At 38.5% G+C, this 18,712-nt stretch overlaps 1 protein-coding gene across 1 annotated transcript in view; it reads right to left on the bottom strand.

The window, feature by feature from the left end:
- LOC109098297 (forkhead box protein J3-like) overlaps positions 1–18,712 on the bottom strand; it is a 101,264-nt gene that overhangs the window by 36,716 nt on the left and 45,836 nt on the right. The gene's annotated exons all lie outside the window — the stretch shown is intronic.

Raw genomic sequence — 18,712 nt, 5'->3', positions numbered from 1 at the left:
GGTGTAATTCTGACTAACATGTCCAAAAGAAGAAGAAGAAGAAGAAAAAACTCACAAAAAGGCACTTGTCTGGAGTTTTTAATCAATGTCCTGTAAAGATGCACTTTTAGCAAGGCAAGTTCATACTTCAATGTTCAAAGCCTAACAAAAGAGCTTTTCCCTCAATTTTCTAACAACCTTGAAGAACACCAAATTCCACAGAATCCTGCCTTGCTCTGGTTTATAGAGAAGACATTCAGAGGATTAGCTTGATTGAATTCTACTGCTCTCTGTAGAGATCAGTAGACAAAACAAAGAAACATGTCCTTCTACATCGCAGCTAGACACTCACATATGAAACGGGACACAGTTAACAACCCACAATGTAATGCATTTCCTTCATCATGCAAACCCGATATTTTTGGATCATGAAAAATGGGCGTTACATACCAGAATGAGGCCAGGTGGTTGGAATTGACATGTGTGACCCTGGACCACAAAACCAGTCATAAGGGTAATTTTTTTTAAATTGAGACTTATACATATAAAGGGATATATAAATAAATAACATTTCCATTGATGGTTTTCCATTGATGGCATGGACAATATTTTGCCAAGATACAACTACTAGGGCCCTATGATTTCCGTGATGCAGAAAACACGCATGGAATCGCGAAATCATAAAAACAGAATTTACAGTTTAACACGGAATGTCACGGAATGTCAAATTTTGAATTAATCAATAAAAAGTAAGTCATTACACTTAAATCAAATTGCGATATGGACTAATATCTGTAAATATTAAGTTTACAGACTTAACTATTAACAAAAGAGCAATAATAATCAAGTGCTATATTAGTATATTATAGTTATATTTCAATTTTACAAAGAAATGTGCAGCATTTTGTCAAAGCAACATTAAAAGGACACATTTAATGTATAATTTATCTTAAATCTAATTTTGTTTAAAAAATAAAATAAAATTGTGAATCGAATCGTGAGTTGAGTGAATCATTACATCCCTAAATATAATATAATTTCCATTATTTAACATATTAGAAATGAAAAAGTGAATTTCAGAGAGATTAAAGGCTAGGGCTTGGCAAATTTAGGGCCTTCCTGTCTTTTAAATGTGCTATAGCAAAGTGAAAATCAAAGTCAATAAGTATTTAGTCTAAAAGCATCAGATCCAGTTGACCAGTTTTCAAGTGCATTCTTTGTCCTACTGTTCTTAGTTAAGCTAGCACTTTTGTCCTGACCATTATGTAATGCAATGGCTTGCTACCAACTACTAATTTTACAGAAGCACAGTCATCGAATATGTTCCCTTGCTCTAAATTGCCTCAAATGTTGAATAAATACTCCCAAAACAAGTGCAGAGTGAGAATGCCAGCAAGGTTTTTGTTGTGTGATTTTAAAAATCTAATTTATACAATGTATAATACTATTCAAAAGTTTGGGATCAGTACTTTTTTTTTTTTTTTAAATGAATTTTTATTAAGCAATGATGCAATTAATTAACCCCAAATGACAGAAAAGAGGTTTGACAGACTTCAAATAAATTATATTTTTTGTATTTCATATGCTTTCAACATTGATAATCATAAATGTTTTTCTGAGCACCAACTGAGCATATTTGAAATATTTCTGATATAGTGGCCCTAAACTTTTGAACAATATTGTAAATAATCAGCTAACTTCTTCAATGAAATTACCTGCTGACAAAAAGAAATAACACACATGCATTCTCATTTCCCAACATGAATAATGTTCTTTGCTTCAGGTTCTGATGCAAGTGATCTGGACGTAATGTAGATGTTTCTATATACACAGACAGTGCCAGAACAGAAGGTAAGAAACATCTCACAAAAGCACAAAAGAATTTTACACCACAATAAAAACATTTCCAAATAGGCAAGTGATCCAGTAAAGCCAAACTGGTGGTGGTACACAACACAAAAGCCATGTGTATTAGTCCAGTAAAAATCAGGAATATGTCACAGGAGGCAGACAGGGAACTTGGCACTTATGTGTGGCATAGCTACGTTGAGTTTTAAAGAGAGAGCTCTTTGCTCTGCTCTTCTCGGAGGAGCCGCAGAAGGTTATGAAAAATTGCAAAGCAAAGAGACGTCTCCCAGTTTATCCTCCCTGAAAGCCTTCGTGTGCTCTCAGTTCCAGATGAGCGATCTGATGAGAGCCATTTGTCAGGCCCTCCTCTTAATTATCAGCCGGCTCAGAGCGGCATCCTGCAACAGCCACTGACAATGGCACTTTGGGCCTTATTCAGCACTGCCTCAAAACTGCTGTCAGACAGAGACATAGGGAAAAAAAAGAAACAGTGTTCATCTAAGAGTAGAGTGAAAGCTACTCAGCATACTGAGTTCAAAACACTTGTGCATTACTTTTTGTCTATTATAGAAGAGGAAGGTACAGCCGTCGCCTTTCCGTGCCACACGGATTGGTGGGAAGGAAAATCATTTAAATGTTATAATTTAGGTCCATGCCATCAGATAAAACACAGGGTTAAGGAGCTGCGTGGGAGAAGTCCCTTTATAATCAGGGCTATGAGGAAGAAAATGAGAAGACAGTTGGGCAGAGAGCAGATGATATTAATGCTGGGGGGGGAAATTGGTTTGTGGTTAGCTTCAAACAGCGTTTAAAAACTGCAAGTGGTTAGTGAGCAGTCTGTCCAAACAGGAGTGAATTTGTGGTATTTTAAGGGTTGTTTAATACCTTTTTAAATAAAGAGACACTATATTATTTTATATACAGCCTAGTAAATAAACAACATATTCCTCTCTCCATAAGGACTCATGTAATTTAAAATATCTCCTAAAGGTGTGTCACAGACTTTTTACAGTTAACAATTTGAAAAAAGAACTATCGAAAATCAGCTCTTTCTACAAACACAACACAGAACGAAAACCACATTTACATCACATTCGAAATTCATTTTTTCTCTTGTTTAAAACGTTAAAACAAATAGACACGCATAAATCATGTGAGTGAAATTGGGGTAATGGGTGAAAATCTAGATGTGACAAAAGGTTTTTGATTTAATATTTTACAAATCTCCCCTGACATTAAGCCATTTAAATGACCTTACACATAGTACTTATTAGTACTTATTTTCCGATGCATCGCGATTCTCTCTTCAACGATTCTGTATCGATTCTGAACATTTCTTCCCGCATATGGCACATGTGCGTGCTAGAGACGTGGCAGGCTTCATTGCTCAGAATTTGCGCTGTGAGACACGTGCACATTGCTTGACAGTCTGTGCTTCCACCCGCCGTGTTTTACTTTAGATATGCTTTAATTTATGCTGTTTGGAATAGAGTACTATTAGATGCATGAAACTCGTGAAGATTCACACCCCTGTTTTTATGATGGAAGTACTGCCATACAGAGATTCCAACTATAAAACAAAAAGCATATAACTGCAATTTTTTTAAGATGTAAAGTTTTAAAGATGTATTTGCAGAACAGAAGAATTAATTGGGGAAAAAATGTAGATCAAAAATCGTTTTGGAATCGGATCGTGACTCCCAGAATCGGATCTGATCTGAAGTGATTGAAGATTCCCACCCCGAATAGATGTACTATGTAGATGTAATATGACAACATTGTGATCAATGCATCGTTAATCGTAATCAAATCGAATCGTGGGCCTCTGAATCGTAATCGAATCGAATCGTGAGATACCCATAGATTCCCACCCCTAGTACTTATAAACATCATCACACTAGTGTCAACAAAAATAAATAAATAACAAAATAACTAAAGTGATGTGACATACAGCCACCTATGGTGACCCGTACTCAGAATTCGTGCTCTGCATTTAACCCATCCAAAGTGCACACACACAGCAGTGAACACACACACCATGAATACACACTCGGAGCAGTGGGCAGCTATTTATGCTGCAGCGCCCGGAGAACAGTTGGGAGTTCGGTGCCTTGCTCAAGGGCACCTCAGTCGTGGTACTGCCGGCGCGAGACTCGAACCCACAACCTTAGGGTTAGGAGGCAAACTCTCTAACCATTAGGCCACAACTTCCCCACAAGAGGAAGATGCAAGAGTTTCTTAGGCTCCAACAGACAAAGAATTGCAATATGATTTTATGATATCTTTTGGTATAACCCAAGATACTGTTTTTAAAAGTCATATGTTGATCATTTTAAATATGTAAACTAGGGATATGCCAGTATCAAATTTTCCTGTTGCGATTAATTGCTAATGCTTATATCACGGTATTGAAATTTAATTTAAAAAAAGTTGTCATAACACAGTATAACAGGTTTAATAACTTTTTTCTTATAACAAGAATAAATGAACATTTAAATACAATAAAGCAATACCGAAATATAAAGTTAGAAAGTCCAAAAGAACTATATAGACCTATAGGTATCACTTTACAATAAGATCTTATTAGTTAACCATTAACATTCACAATGAGCAATAGCTACAATTGCTACAGAAGTTATTAATCTTTGTTAAAAAAATACAAGTCTTAGTTCATGTTAGCTCATTAAGTAACAAAGTTGCAACGTTTGATTTTAACAATGTTATTAAATATTGGAATGCCTAAGATTAATGGATGTTCAGAAGAATTTTTCATTGGCAGTGTATGTTAACTAAATTAAGCCCTAATGTAAAGTGTGAATGAACAATAAAGAATCAAAACACTTTCAAACAATAGTCCAGAAGTAGTCCAGATTTAAATGGAACAAAAAAAGTTTGAAAATAAATAGCCTATTAAGTCTAATATTTAAGTATTTGGCGCTGTGATGAACACCATAGCGAATACACAAATCTGAGTGGCTATTTAAAATGATTTAAATATGTTTTAGAAAGTAGCAGCTGCTTTATTAATGAGGTTTTCAGGGTAAGGGCTGCATTTTCTGCTGTTTAGCACCATCTGCTGTCAGAGAGTGAATGTGCTTTCATTCAGCGCCTCTCTCACGTGTTCCCCATGTGCTTCTCATGCGTGCTTGTTTACATCAGAGCACATGCATCTTTCAAGCAGCATACAGCGGCGTTGTGCATTTTGACCAGTTGATGGGAAAAGTATTTTTAAAATGCATTCCAAATTCGGAAGAATTTGTAATATATAATTATTCACGGTATTTAGAAGTGCCCACGATAACAATATCGTGCATATTCATTACCGTGATATATTGCATTACTGAATACTGGCACTGAATACTGGTCTAATGTAAGCTATTGTTTTTTGCTGAAATACATAAAAAAATAAAATAAATGTACTCTACATGAGTAACAGAAAGGGGTTTCTTATACTCATCAAGGTTGCATTTATTTTACCAAAAATAAACAGAAATTTTGTTAAATTATTAAAATGTAAATTTATTCCTGTGATGGCAAAGGTGAATTTTCCCCATTATTACTCCAGTTTTCAGTGTCACATGATTATTCAGAAATGATTCTAATATGCTGATTTGGTGTTCAAGTACAATTTCTTATTATCAATGTTGAAAACATTAATAATCTGTAAAAACCGTGATATATATATTTCTCAGAATATTTTGATAAATAGAGTTTAAAAGAACAGTATTTGAAATATTAACCTTTTTTACCATTATAACAATCTTGTATTAGGCCTACATTATGAAAATCATTTTAAATGAATGTCACTATTGATCAATTTAAAGCATTCCTGTTGAAAAAAATCCTAACCCGTACTGAGGCCAAACTTTTGAACTGCAGAGTACCTCTGATGTTAAAAGAGAGAAAAACCATATTAATTAAGTAATACTTAAATTAAGATTTCATATGCCAATTTCATATTGTGACAAATGTATTGCAATATCACATTGTATCTTTTGTTTTTTTAAGTAATTTTTTTCTCCACTTCTATTAAAAAAAAAAAACTCATATATTCACTAGTGCTTTAGATTTAACAGCAAACAAAATGGGACAGGACTGAATATGTGAGGGTCACCAGCAAACCCCGAGTTAGGAATGGCCACTGCGCACAAGTGGCGGATGAAGCGCTGAGAGAAGAGCATCCTCAGCACCACTAGCCAACGCAGCACTCATCCATCGCAGCTTGGAGAGACGCCATTAATATTACAGGTGCTTATAGCTCCATCCAGTCAATAACCACTATTACAGCCAATGGAGCTAATGAGGGGAGCAGAGGTGACCATCCAGTTCCCATATGCACAATGCAGTCCGATCTCTCAACACTACTGTAAGACAGGGGCTGTTATGTGAACACTTCATTGTGCTAGTGGCCTACAATCAGCACGAGCAGATCAACGGAACACAACTGTTCAAGTCAATGTCGACAATTAGGCTCTTTGAAAACAAAATCGATCTGCTAGAGGCTCTAACTGTGGTGCAACAGCACTGCTCGCTTCCAAGAAAGGGCAAAAAAAGTACATCGGAGAGGCAGTTTTGGCAAAGTAAGGGAAACTCTGCATTCATCTACGACTGCGGACTGACACAAGAATCCCTCACACAACAGAGGCCGTCAATCAATCAACAGAAACGCACAGCAGAAGCGTTGAAGAGGGTGCCGAGGGTGGACAGGGACCCGTCTTTTACACCTTTATCCATCTGAAGCTGGTACACTGGCTTTCCCTTCAGGCAACGCTCTCCTTTAAACTGCAGTTGAGAAGAGAGCAGATTCTTTGTGCTTTGACAAAGAAGGGAGGGAAAAAAAATTACCCAAGTTTCCCCATTTGTATTCAACTTAACACAGATCCAAAAGTCACAACCCTCCTATAGAGTCCATTAGCAAAGTTAATGTAAAACTGTCAAGCACAACGACCCATAAATAATACATTGCTGAGGTGAGGAGAGGCCGGGTACCCTTCTGCTCACCGCTGTCCCTTTAGTCAGACACCCCAGCCCTCTACAAGGCCACATTAATTGTCTAATTCAGAGGCAATTAGTTGGCAGTGAGAGGTTGTGGCCTTGCAGCCAGCTGGCCCTGATAAGGAGGACAGAGGCTAGAGGGGCGGCAACCAGCAGTAGTAGCTCTGCCTGTCTCTCTCTGCCTGTTGACCAGACTCTCCACTGCTACAGGCGGCCCACGTCACCTTGAAATGAAAGGCGACTGCCTACACAGCCTGGTTGTATAGCCCATCAAGACTTTTCAGGGCCATAAAAGTATTTGAACACTTAAAACATGATAATAAAGGATTGTATATTATTGTCATTAGATAAAAAAAAATATCAAACCAAGTGGCCAGTGGCATCTGCAAATAAAGAATGATGTGTTGCAATACATTTTATTACTATAGGTCTCTCTCTCTCTCTATATATACAGTGGGTATGGAAAGTATTCAGACCCCCTTAAATTTTTTTACTCTTTGTTATATTGCAGCCATTTGCTAAAATCAATTAAGTTCATTTTTTTCCTCATTAATGTACACACAGCACCCCATATTGACAGAAAAACACAGAATTGTTGACATTTTTGCAGATTTATTAAAAAAGAAAAACTGAAATATCACATGGTCCTAAGTATTCAGACCCTTTGCTGTGACACTCATATATTTAACTCAGGTGCTGTCCATTTCTTCTGATCATCCTTGAGATAGTTCTACACCTTTATTTGAGTCCAGCTGTGTTTGATTATACTGATTGGACTTGATTAGGAAAGCCACACACCTGTCTATATAAGACCTTACAGCTCACAGTGCATGTCAGAGCAAATGAGAATCATGAGGTCAAAGGATCTGCCTGAAGAGCTCAGAGACAGAATTGTGGCAAGGCACAGATCTGGCCAAGGTTGCAAAAAAAATTCTGCTGCACTTAAGGTTCCTAAGAGCACAGTGGCCTCCATTATCCTTAAATGGAAGACGTTTGGGACGACCAGAACCCTCCCTAGAGCTGGCCATCCGGCCAAACTAAGCTATCGGGGGAGAAGAGCCTTGGTGAGAGAGGTAAAGAAGAACCCAAAGATCACTGTGGCTGAGCTCCAGAGATGCAGTCGGGAGATGGGAGAAAGTTGTAGAAAGTCAACCATCACTGCAGCCCTCCACCAGTCGGGGCTTTATGGCAGAGTGGCCCGACGGAAGCCTCTCCTCAGTGCAAGACACATGAAAAAACACCTGAAGGACTCCAAGATGGTGAGAAATAAGATTCTCTTGTTTGATGAGACCAAGATAGAACTTTTTGGCCTTAATTCTAAGCGGTATGTGTGGAGAAAACCAGGCACTGCTCATCACCTGTCCAATACAGTCCCAACAGTGAAGCATGGTGGTGGCAGCATCATGCTGTGGGGGTGTTTTTCAGCTGCAGGGACAGGATGATTGGTTGCAATCGAGGGAAAGATGAATGCGGCCAGAGTGCTCAGGACCTCAGACTGGGCCAAAGGTTCACCTTCCAACAACACAATGACCCTAAGCACACAGCTAAAATAACGAAGGAGTGGCTTCACAACAACTCTGTGACTGTTCTTGAATGGCCCTGCCAGAGCCCTGACTAAAACCCAACTGAGCATCTCTGGAGAGACCTGAAAATGGCTGTCCACCAACATTTACCATCCAACCTGACAGAACTGGAGAGGATCTGCAAGGAGGAATGGGCAGAGGATCCCCCAAATCCAGGTGTGAAAAACTTGTTGCATCTTTCCCAAAAAGACTCATGGCTGTATTAGATCAAAAGGGTGCTTCTACTTAATACTGAGCAAAGGGTCTGAATACTTAGGACCATGTGATATTTCAGTTTTTCTTTTTTATTAAATCTGCAAAAATGTCAACAATTCTGTGTTTTTCTGTCAATATGGGGTGCTGTGTGTACATTAATGAGGAAAAAAAATGAACTTAAATGATTTTAGCAAATGGCTGCAATATAACAAAGAGTGAAAAAAATAAGGAGGTCTGAATACTTTCCGTACCCACTGTATATGTCCATTACTATAGGTCTCTCTCTCGCTCTCGCTCTCTCTCTATGTCTCTATATATGTCTGTAGTGTTTTTGGATAACCAGAGCTTGTTTAAATGTTGATTCAGAACAATACATGTAGTCTTTCAGAAATTAAAACAGGTCTCTTTTTGAAATGTTTTACTTATAACGTGCGCTTGTGTTTTTTTTAAGTGGCATTTTGTTTGATGCTTTGAAATCTATAATACAATTACAGTTGCTCAATATGACTGTGGTGGCCAAACATTTTTGGGGCTACTGTACACGATTTTTCTTCAATAAATTAGAATGGAAAAAGTGTATTGAGAGTGCTGACACTGATGAATAGGCAATCATCAGCGAGGAATTAATGTGTCATATCCATGGCTGCTATGACCTGCGATTATCCAGAGTGATGCAAAGATGCTGGAGTTTTGCCTGTCAATGGCTATGGGATGGGAAGACAGCGTTGATTCCTGGCATCTCATCCATCATTGGTTGTGCTCTACTGCTAGGAGGCACTGTCATTCTCCTCTCCTGAGTAAAGGGTGAATTCTGTAAGGACACGGTGCCTGTGGATACATAAATACTGTTGCGACAAACTAATGATGATACCAGGCATGTGAAGTGCATTTCTAATCTCGAGATGATTACAGAAATTGGGTTTCTGGCAAAAATGAAATAAATAATCCAAAAGACACATATTGCTTTGAAGCAGAGATCTTGTAATTTCTGCTGTTTCCTAGCGGGAATTTAAGTCAAAGGAGGGGGAAAAAAACAGGCACGGGATCAAAAAGCCCAGTCTAACTCATTAGACCTCAAAGTCCTGGCCTTCCCAGCTACCAGCACAGACAAACCAAAGTCACCCAAAACCCAGATAGTAAAAGCATGGAGCTCAATGACATTTTCGATGTGGGAGCTCTATGTGAAGTCCCTGGGCAGTGTGCCATATCCTCAGTGACACCACACACATGGTGCCACTCTGTCTGCAGCTCCTGCCTGCTAAAACCATGTCAGATGGGCATAAAATGAGATGAAACATTTCTGCCATGGCACATTTCCTTTTGTTAAAACTCAGCATTGTACTAGTAATGCCTTGGCAGGCCTTCTTAATCTTTAAATTTGAGTCTTCAAAAAAAGAATTGACAAGAAGGGCCAGGTTTGCTAAAGAGTAAGCAAAGTAAATGGGCAGCTTATGGATAATTACTTCAAATCGCAAGTACTATTGTGTATGGATGTGCAGCTTTTGCCTTTGTTCTGGAAGAGGTGCTCCTCACGCAAATGTCTAGTTCAGTTAAATCCGCTGTTACACTGGGTCTTCATGCTCAGCCATTTAGATTGACATAGACATTTTTTCTCCTCATTCACAAATAAATGAGCATCTATAGCTATATAGCTATCTATCTATCTATCTATCTATCTATCTATCTATCTATCTATCTATCTATCTATCTATCTATCTATCTATCTATCTATCTATCTATCTATCTATATAATTATATATATATCTATCTATCTATCTATCTATCTATCTATCTATCTATCTATCTTATCTATCTATCTATCTATCTATCTATCATCTATCTATCTATCTATCTATCTATCTCTCTCTCTCTCTCTCTCTCTCTCAAATTTTATGTTATTAACATTCTGCCCAATTTTGTCCAATAACATATATATATATATATATATATATATATTATATATATATATATATTATATATATATATATATAATATATAATATATATATATATATATATATGTACACACACAGGTCCTTCTCAAAAAATTTAGCATATTGTGAAAAAGTTCATTATTTTCCATAATGTAATGATAAAAATTAAACTTTCATATATTTTAGATTCATTGCCACACCAACTGAAATATTTCAGGACTTTTATTGTTTTAATACTGATGATTTTGGCATACAGCTCATGAAAAACCCAAAAATCCTATCTCAAAAAATTAGCATATCATGAAAAGGTTCTCTAAACGAGCTATTAACCTAATCATCTGAATCAACTACTTAACTCTAAACAACTGCAAAAGTTTCCTGAAGCTTTTAAAAACACCCAGCCTGGTTCATTACTCAAAACCGCAATCATGGGTAAGACTGCCGACCTGACTGCTGTCCAAAAAAACACCACACAAACCCTCAAGCGAGAGGGTAAGACACAGAAAGAAATTTCTGAACGAATAGGCTGTTCCCAGAGTGCTGTATCAAGGCACCTCAGTGGAAAGTCTGTGGGAAGGAAAAAGTGTGGCAAAAAATGCTGCACAACGAGAAGAGGTGACCGGACCCTGAGGAAGATTGTGGAGAAGGACCGATTCCAGGACCTTGGGGGACCTGCGGAAGCAGTGGACTGAGTCTGGAGTAGAAACATCCAGAGCCACCGTGCACAGGCGTGTGCTTTTGAACCAGAAACAGCGGCAGAAGCGCCTGACCTGGGCTACAGAGAAGCAGCACTGGACTGTTGCTCAGTGGTCCAAAGTACTTTTTTCGGATGAAAGCAAATTTTGCATGTCATTCGGAAATCAAGGTGCCAGAGTCTGGAGGAAGACTGGGGAGAAGGAAATGCCAAAATGCCTTAAGTCCAGTGTCAAGTACCCACAGTCAGTGATGGTCTGGGGTGCCATGTCAGCTGCTGGTGTTGGTCCACTGTGTTTTATCAAGGGCAGGGTCAATGCAGCTAGCTATCAGGAGATTTTGGAGCACTTCATGCTTCCATCTGCTGAAAAGCTTTATGGAGATGAAGATTTCGTTTTTCAGCACGACCTGGCACCTGCTCACAGTGCCAAAACCACTGGTAAATGGTTTACTGACCATGGTATTACTGTGCTCAATTGGCCTGCCAACTCTCCTGACCTGAACCCCATAGAGAATCTGTGGGATATTGTGAAGAGAAAGTTGAGAGACGCAAGACCCAACACTCTGGATGAGCTTAAGGCCGCTATCGAAGCATCCTGGGCCTCCATAACACCTCAGCAGCTGTGCCACAGGCTGATTGCCTCCATGCCACACCGCATTTGAAGCAGTCATTTCTGCAAAAGGATTCCCGACCAAGTATTGAGTGCATAACTGAACATAATTATTTGAAGGTTGACTTCTTTTTGTATTAAAAACACTTTTCTTTTATTGGGCGGATGAAATATGCTAATTTGTTTGAGATAGGAATTTTGGGTTTTCATGAGCTGTATGCCAAAATCATCAGTATTAAAACAATAAAAGACCTGAAATATTTCAGTTGGTGTGCAATGAATCTAAAATATATGAAAGTTTAATTTTTATCATTACATTATGGAAAATAATGAACTTTTTCACAATATGCTAATTTTTTGAGAAGAACCTGTGTATATATATATTATATATATATATATATATATATATATATATATATATATATATATATATATATATATATATATATATATATATATACACACACACACACACACACACATGTATATATGTATGTATGTATCATACTTAAATCAAAATCATACTTAAATGTTTTTTTCTTATGAGTTGGACAAAATGTATTTTTATACAGAAATGAAAAACATGCTAATCTTAGAAGAGGTCTATTCCATAAAATAAAATAAAAAATCAGCATTTCCAGAAAATAACAGATCTATATGAACTCCGGATTACTTCAATTATTGACACAATATGTTATTTCAAAACAATGACACAAAGGCCCAAAAGAGAGAAGAGGAGAATCACAAACAATTAAAAATCATAGATGAAAAAATCTTTTCAATGTGAACTGCACAACCATTTATGAAAATTACAATTTCATTTTTTTCTTTGTTTAATGCCAGCGGCAGCAACAGACAGTCCAACTCCAGCTTAAGCAGATTTCAGAGAGTAGATTCGGAGTTAAAGGCGGATTCCAAGGACTAGACTCTATTTATAGCATGCGCAAATTCATCATGGCTCAGCGCCTCTCTCTTGGGGCCAAATCACAGCAGCGATGAGAGGCCATGTTCAGGTCATCCCAGCCTCAATTAATAAAGAGTCGGGCATCCTCGCCAGAATGAGGGAAGCTGCAGACTTGTTTAAAGGCTGGCATGAAAACGGTGGTGAAGTTTTTTTTTTCTTTTTCATTTATTTTTAAAAGTGGATTATGGAAAAAGCAAAAACAAGTATCTTAAGATGAACAAGGCAATTAATTGCTGTGGGGGAGGTGCAAAAATGTAGGTAGACGGAAACAGAAAAACAGAAATTTAAGCAGTAAGGTATAAGAGAAAGGGCATCCCCTTCTTCAGCTGTGATTATATTCAAAATAAAACATGCCCTCGAATGTCTAATACAAAACATCACAATGTTAAGCACACAGCTTATTGGACCAACATTTAGGTTTTTTGTTTTCTTTTTAGCACATTCAAAAACACATTCAGCTTAGTTTGGCTGAAGATTGTTTTTAACCCCTAAGTCTCTGATGGAAAGGCAGCTGCTATTATACAAGCAGTAAGAAAAGCTAAAGAGGCCGACATTTCACCTAGGTTCACCCAGCATTAAATGTTCCATGTCAGGTATTGACTTTGTGTAACAGGCCTCATTATCACCGTAGATGGGGTTGAATCAATCAATGGAGGACAATTGACTGATGTTTATTGGTTGATGTAGGTACACACTAACATGCACAGTAGAGATCATGGGCTTCTTGTTGTCTGTAAGTTTACTCACAAGATAGATCTTACAAGATATATGTTTACTTTTATTCAGCAAGGAAGTATTAGATTAACCAAAAGTGACAGACAATGTTACAAAAAATTATATTTCACATAAATGCTGTTCTTTTCAATTAATTATTCATGAAATCCTGAAAATTGGTTTCCACAAATATATTTAGCAGCACAACTGTTTTCAACACTGATAATGATAGAAAAGCTTCATGAGCACTAAATCAGATTTCTGAAGGATCATGTGACACTGAAGACTGGACAAACAGATACTGAAAATTAAGCTTTGCAATCATAGGAGTAAATAAAATACTAAACTATATTTTAAATTGCACAACTTCTTTCTGACCCCAAACAGTAATGTACACAGACTAACAATCTCTCCCTAGCGCACCCAACTAGTTGGTTGACGTATCTACCAATTGCACAAAAGTAGTATTTCCCTTAATTAAAAAAACAAAACAAAGAGTAGATCAAGACCGGTTACATGGCTACAACAGTACTGGTTTATGTGATTCAAAACATCAGTTTCTTCCAAAAGCACTTCCAAAGTCAACTCCATGCTTTGCGAGGTGTAGCGAGTGCCCTCTCTGCCAGCTCCACCTGGTAAGCCGCTACGCTTTCTGCCCACCTACTCTGTGTTGAGCGGCGGGGTATGAGTGGGATGGGGCAAGGTGAGTCTGGTGGGCGGGCGGCCAGGCGGGAGCTTCCTGACACAGGAGCCAGCCACACAGCAGGATCAAACTGGCTACGGCATGAATCACCACCACTCCCACCACCGACACAGCCACTTCTGCTGCTGCCACAATTAAAAACACAGAGAGGCTACAAACTAAATATATGCAACAACACAGAACTAATAACTGCACACTAGATTTTCCAAATCTGATGTACTGTAAGGTAAATATATTTTTAGGAAAAGTTGGCAGAAAAAAAACATACAGACAACTTTTATCTTAGCATTTGAATAATTTAATATCAGGAGGACGTTTAAAAATGAAATGCCTAACCGCGTAATGATCCTGGCTGGTGGATTAAACTGAAAATCAGAGTGCGCTGAAGCAATTTTACATCTTAATATTCCAAACTCCGCACACCAAGCCTGAGTCGAGAGATATGACGAGTGCAATACCTGTGCTTCCACATTTAAATAAAAGCAAGGGGAGCTGGGATTTGGGCTTTTGAGTTACTTAAGAGATAATGTTCCCGGCTCGCAAGTAAATAACGCCCTGGGGGGGTGAAGCGGTCCCCCAAATCACTTATTAGGGAAAAAACGGTCAATCGCCTCTGGCTTCCATTATTATGTTGGCTGCCCAGCAGCGGGTGCAACCTTTGATCTGTTTAAGTTGGTGAGCATTTGCATTTCATAATGAGATCAAAGAAGAAGGTCTGGACACTCCACAAGTGCCAACAGCGTTTTTAAACAGGGCAAGACTCAAACTCGCCAACCGCATTTATCCATTAGAGCAGGCCGAAACAGCTTTGGAGCATCAGCGGCTACAGCGTTTGTCAGGAATTAAGCATTTGCACACTTTTTTGCCTGCATGCAGGTGTGGAAACGCGAGAATATCATGCCGGTAGCAATGGAAGAGATTCAAGAACAAACATTTCAAGCATATTTATACTGGTTAAGATGCAAGAACTGCTTGGGATTTTCGGCGGCACTTCAGACAAGCCGTCTTCTGCGCAATGAGATTCAGTCTTTGGGTTCGAAAGTGGGTACAGCGATGACCTGAAAAGTCACCCGGCCTTCCCGAAGCACTGCTGGTAAATCATCAGGGAGCAATTAGGCGAGAAAGTGCCAGAACCGCATTGTGTATTCTGAGGAGCAGCAGCCGTGCAAAACCATCATAAGCAGGCCATGCTGTCACATCTGCTAGCGCTGCACGTTTTCTGAGTGCCTGATCAGATTACGGCCTGCTCTGTGGCCGGATTACAAACCTGTTGTGTAAACAGAGATTGAAAATTCTCGGAGGATAACAAGAGCTTGCGCGTGGCTTGGGTCCTCCATAATCCTCTAACATCCATACATTTAATGCTTTTAAACTGAGGTTTAGCCTGCACTCCGTTACAGCTTCTATATAAGTGCTCTGAGGTCGAATGGGATGAGGATGCTGAAACGCTCAGATCAGGTGGGTTGCGATGGCTTTCGCTTCACCAGAAGCAGCTTTCAGTGTCAAATGCATAAACTCAGATGGTGACGGGTGCTAAGCATCTTGACAGCATTAAACATCTCATCAGTGACAAGTGGGTTTGACTGGGAACAGTGAGCCTCTCAACCCAACAGATGGCAAATTAATCTCATTTGCTCTTTTCACTCTTTACACTGAGGTAGCTTGCATGCAGATAATTGGGATTATGAGAACCGGACAAAGACGAGTATATTACATAAGAGCTTTCAAAAGGGATAAAGGATTATTTCTTGTGGTGACAGTCAAAGCAATATCTTGAATCTGTGTTGTGGCTACATAACTGAACACCACCCTGCTGTTCCGAGGCAGTAATACTGGATTGTTTGATACAAATCATATACAAGAATTTGATCTTTAATTCAAACCACTGCGGGACTGTGATATAAACCTGCCTGCAGTAAAAATGTTGTGCTGAAAAAGGAGCTATATCGTATTAATTTTAGCATTCCAAAACATTCGTCAATTTTACAAGCTACAAAAAAAAAAACCCTCTATACTAACGATTTCAAAAGTACCAGTACTTCGGGCGATACAATATTCTTTGATGAATAAAGAATTCAAATGGCCATTTATTTGAAATTTAAATCTTTTGTAATATTAAAAATTTCTTTATTGTAACTTTTGATAGAATTGAGGAATAAAAATATGAATTTCTTAAAAAAATAAAAAATAAATAAAAAAATTAAAAATTAAAATCTTACCGACCCCAACCTTTTAACCAGTAGTGTATAGGAATATAGTTCCACACACTGCAGTAGCTTATAAAAATCTGAAGTGTACCCTTACAAAGCCAATGCGACCGAGTGAAAGCAAAAAAAAAAGTTATTTTATATAGACAAATATTAAAAAACACTAGTAAAAAATAAACATGCGCAGTTAGTAAAATTCCACATTTCGCCAGCCACTGTGGCTTGTGGGCAAAAAAAGTTCATTTCTAACCCTGGTGACAACCCAACTCTACAGTAACCGGTTTCATAATATCGCAGACAGAATGTGCTAAAATCCATCTCAAGCTGCATATCTGTCTCCCCTAATACAGCATTAATATTTTTTGACCTTGATGAATTATCTATTCTTATTGACAGCACTTATTGATATTTCTTAAAAGCGTTGGCTAATGGAGTTCTATTGAGATGACTAAATGAGTTGCCGCCGCCTGGATTAGCCTGGTCTCATCTCTCCGGCACAGCTAGAATTATCATAGAGAACAGACGTGTGCGTGCACTGGGTCGTAAATTCCTGCTGCCGACATCTCAGGGGGGATGTGGAGAGATGGAGGGCGATGACTGCACACAGACCTACATTCACCCCAGCCATGCTCGGTATTTGTGCGAACGCGCAAATATAGCAGCGTGCACTTCAGAGACAAAGGATCTCTCTAAAATAATAGTCAACAGCGGTCGGAGTGAGATTCGCGCTCTCCGGTCTATTAAAAGAAACACTCGTATTGCTGTTATACAATTCTTAACACCAACTCCGTAGCTCTGTTTTCACATCAGTACACACTCTTCCGTCTGTGAGATGCGTTTGTGCTGCGATATCCTGAAAGCCATTTTCCACATCACATAGTTGGATCGCACAGTGCCTTGGTCTGTCTCACACTATGCATCTAAATGAAAGCACTTTCACAAAGAGTGACCAGTGTGTCTTTGATTTCACCTATATCTTCTACTTATATTTACATAAATAAAAATAAGCAAAGGAATGGTATCCAATTATTTTACTATTCATTACTCGGTTTAAACTAATGCTAACACACTACAGAATGCATATTTGGCCCTTTGTAAACTGTCATACTGCTAGATCCTCATTACAATAGCTATAACAATACATGATATAGAGATGGAATGTGGCAATTAGAGGCCATCACTGAGAACAGCGGTGGGTCGCCTCTTTCCATGAGGCTTTTGAAAAAAGGCTACATTCCAGCAAAATGTAAAGCTGTCTCTCGCTAAACGTGTCAGGGCAGCAACCTTGTACAGCGATTTCAGTGAATTCAGTGAAAAACGCAAAAATCCATTTGTTATGTCTGTCCACCATGTAAAATGTGTGCAGAGGGGGGAGGGGAAACGAAAAGAGAAATGCTGATGTCACAAAAGGCATTACAGGTGCTAGCAAGCAATTTAACTTACAGCCATCTTCCCAGGTACCACAGACAAAGTGTGAGCATGTTTTTAGCAAGAGAATAAAAAGGTTCGGTTTAAATGAGTAAAAGCACCACGTTGACCCTCAAACTCAACTCAGAAATCTGCAAATACAAATCTTTTCAGTGGAAATAGCGTTATGCTTCTGGAGCGAAGAAAACTTAAGGAAATAGGATTGATAAATATGCAATTGAAACTCTCCTGCTCTGTAATCCACAAACAACAAAGGGGTGGAAGTGTATGGAGCCACATGTTTGATTTGTTATTTTGATGATAGTTATCAAGTAAAACCAGCATTTGTAAACATATTTTAAGGTGATTTTAAACTTACAAAATCATGTGTTGCTCACATATCTATACTGACATAAATATCAGTTTTACAGCAGAGCAAAAGAGAGTGGTGTGTGTGAAAATATGCTCACCAACAGATAGATGCATAGACGCACACACACGCATGCACAGGGATGCGTCTCGCACGGATGTGAACCACGTACATCTTGTCTGCCTGCAATAAAGCTGTGCTACCGATTCTATTGCCAATAAATGTCAACTGATTGGAAAGCTCATTCTAATATCAATTTCCATCTCCGCTCTTTAAAAGGCAATCAGTACGGCTTCATCTCTGTATATCATATGCTCCTTGAGATGGTGACACAGCAATGGCTCTCTCCAACATAATGGACTTCTATCAAGGCATCTGGCATGAATAATACAAGCCATGAAAGGCAGTTTTTTTCCCTCTTCTATGGCTTGTGTGGCTGGATCTGGCTGGGTGAATATCAACACACTTCCTTCTCACACATGTGTCTCCAAAAAGAGCCTTTATTTTCTT

Source organism: Cyprinus carpio, chromosome B11 (genome assembly GCF_018340385.1).
Source record: "Cyprinus carpio isolate SPL01 chromosome B11, ASM1834038v1, whole genome shotgun sequence".
Classification (NCBI taxonomy): domain Eukaryota; kingdom Metazoa; phylum Chordata; class Actinopteri; order Cypriniformes; family Cyprinidae; genus Cyprinus; species Cyprinus carpio.
The sequence above is the reverse complement of the archived record's forward strand: the minus strand, read 5'-3'. Positions and strand labels throughout refer to the sequence as shown.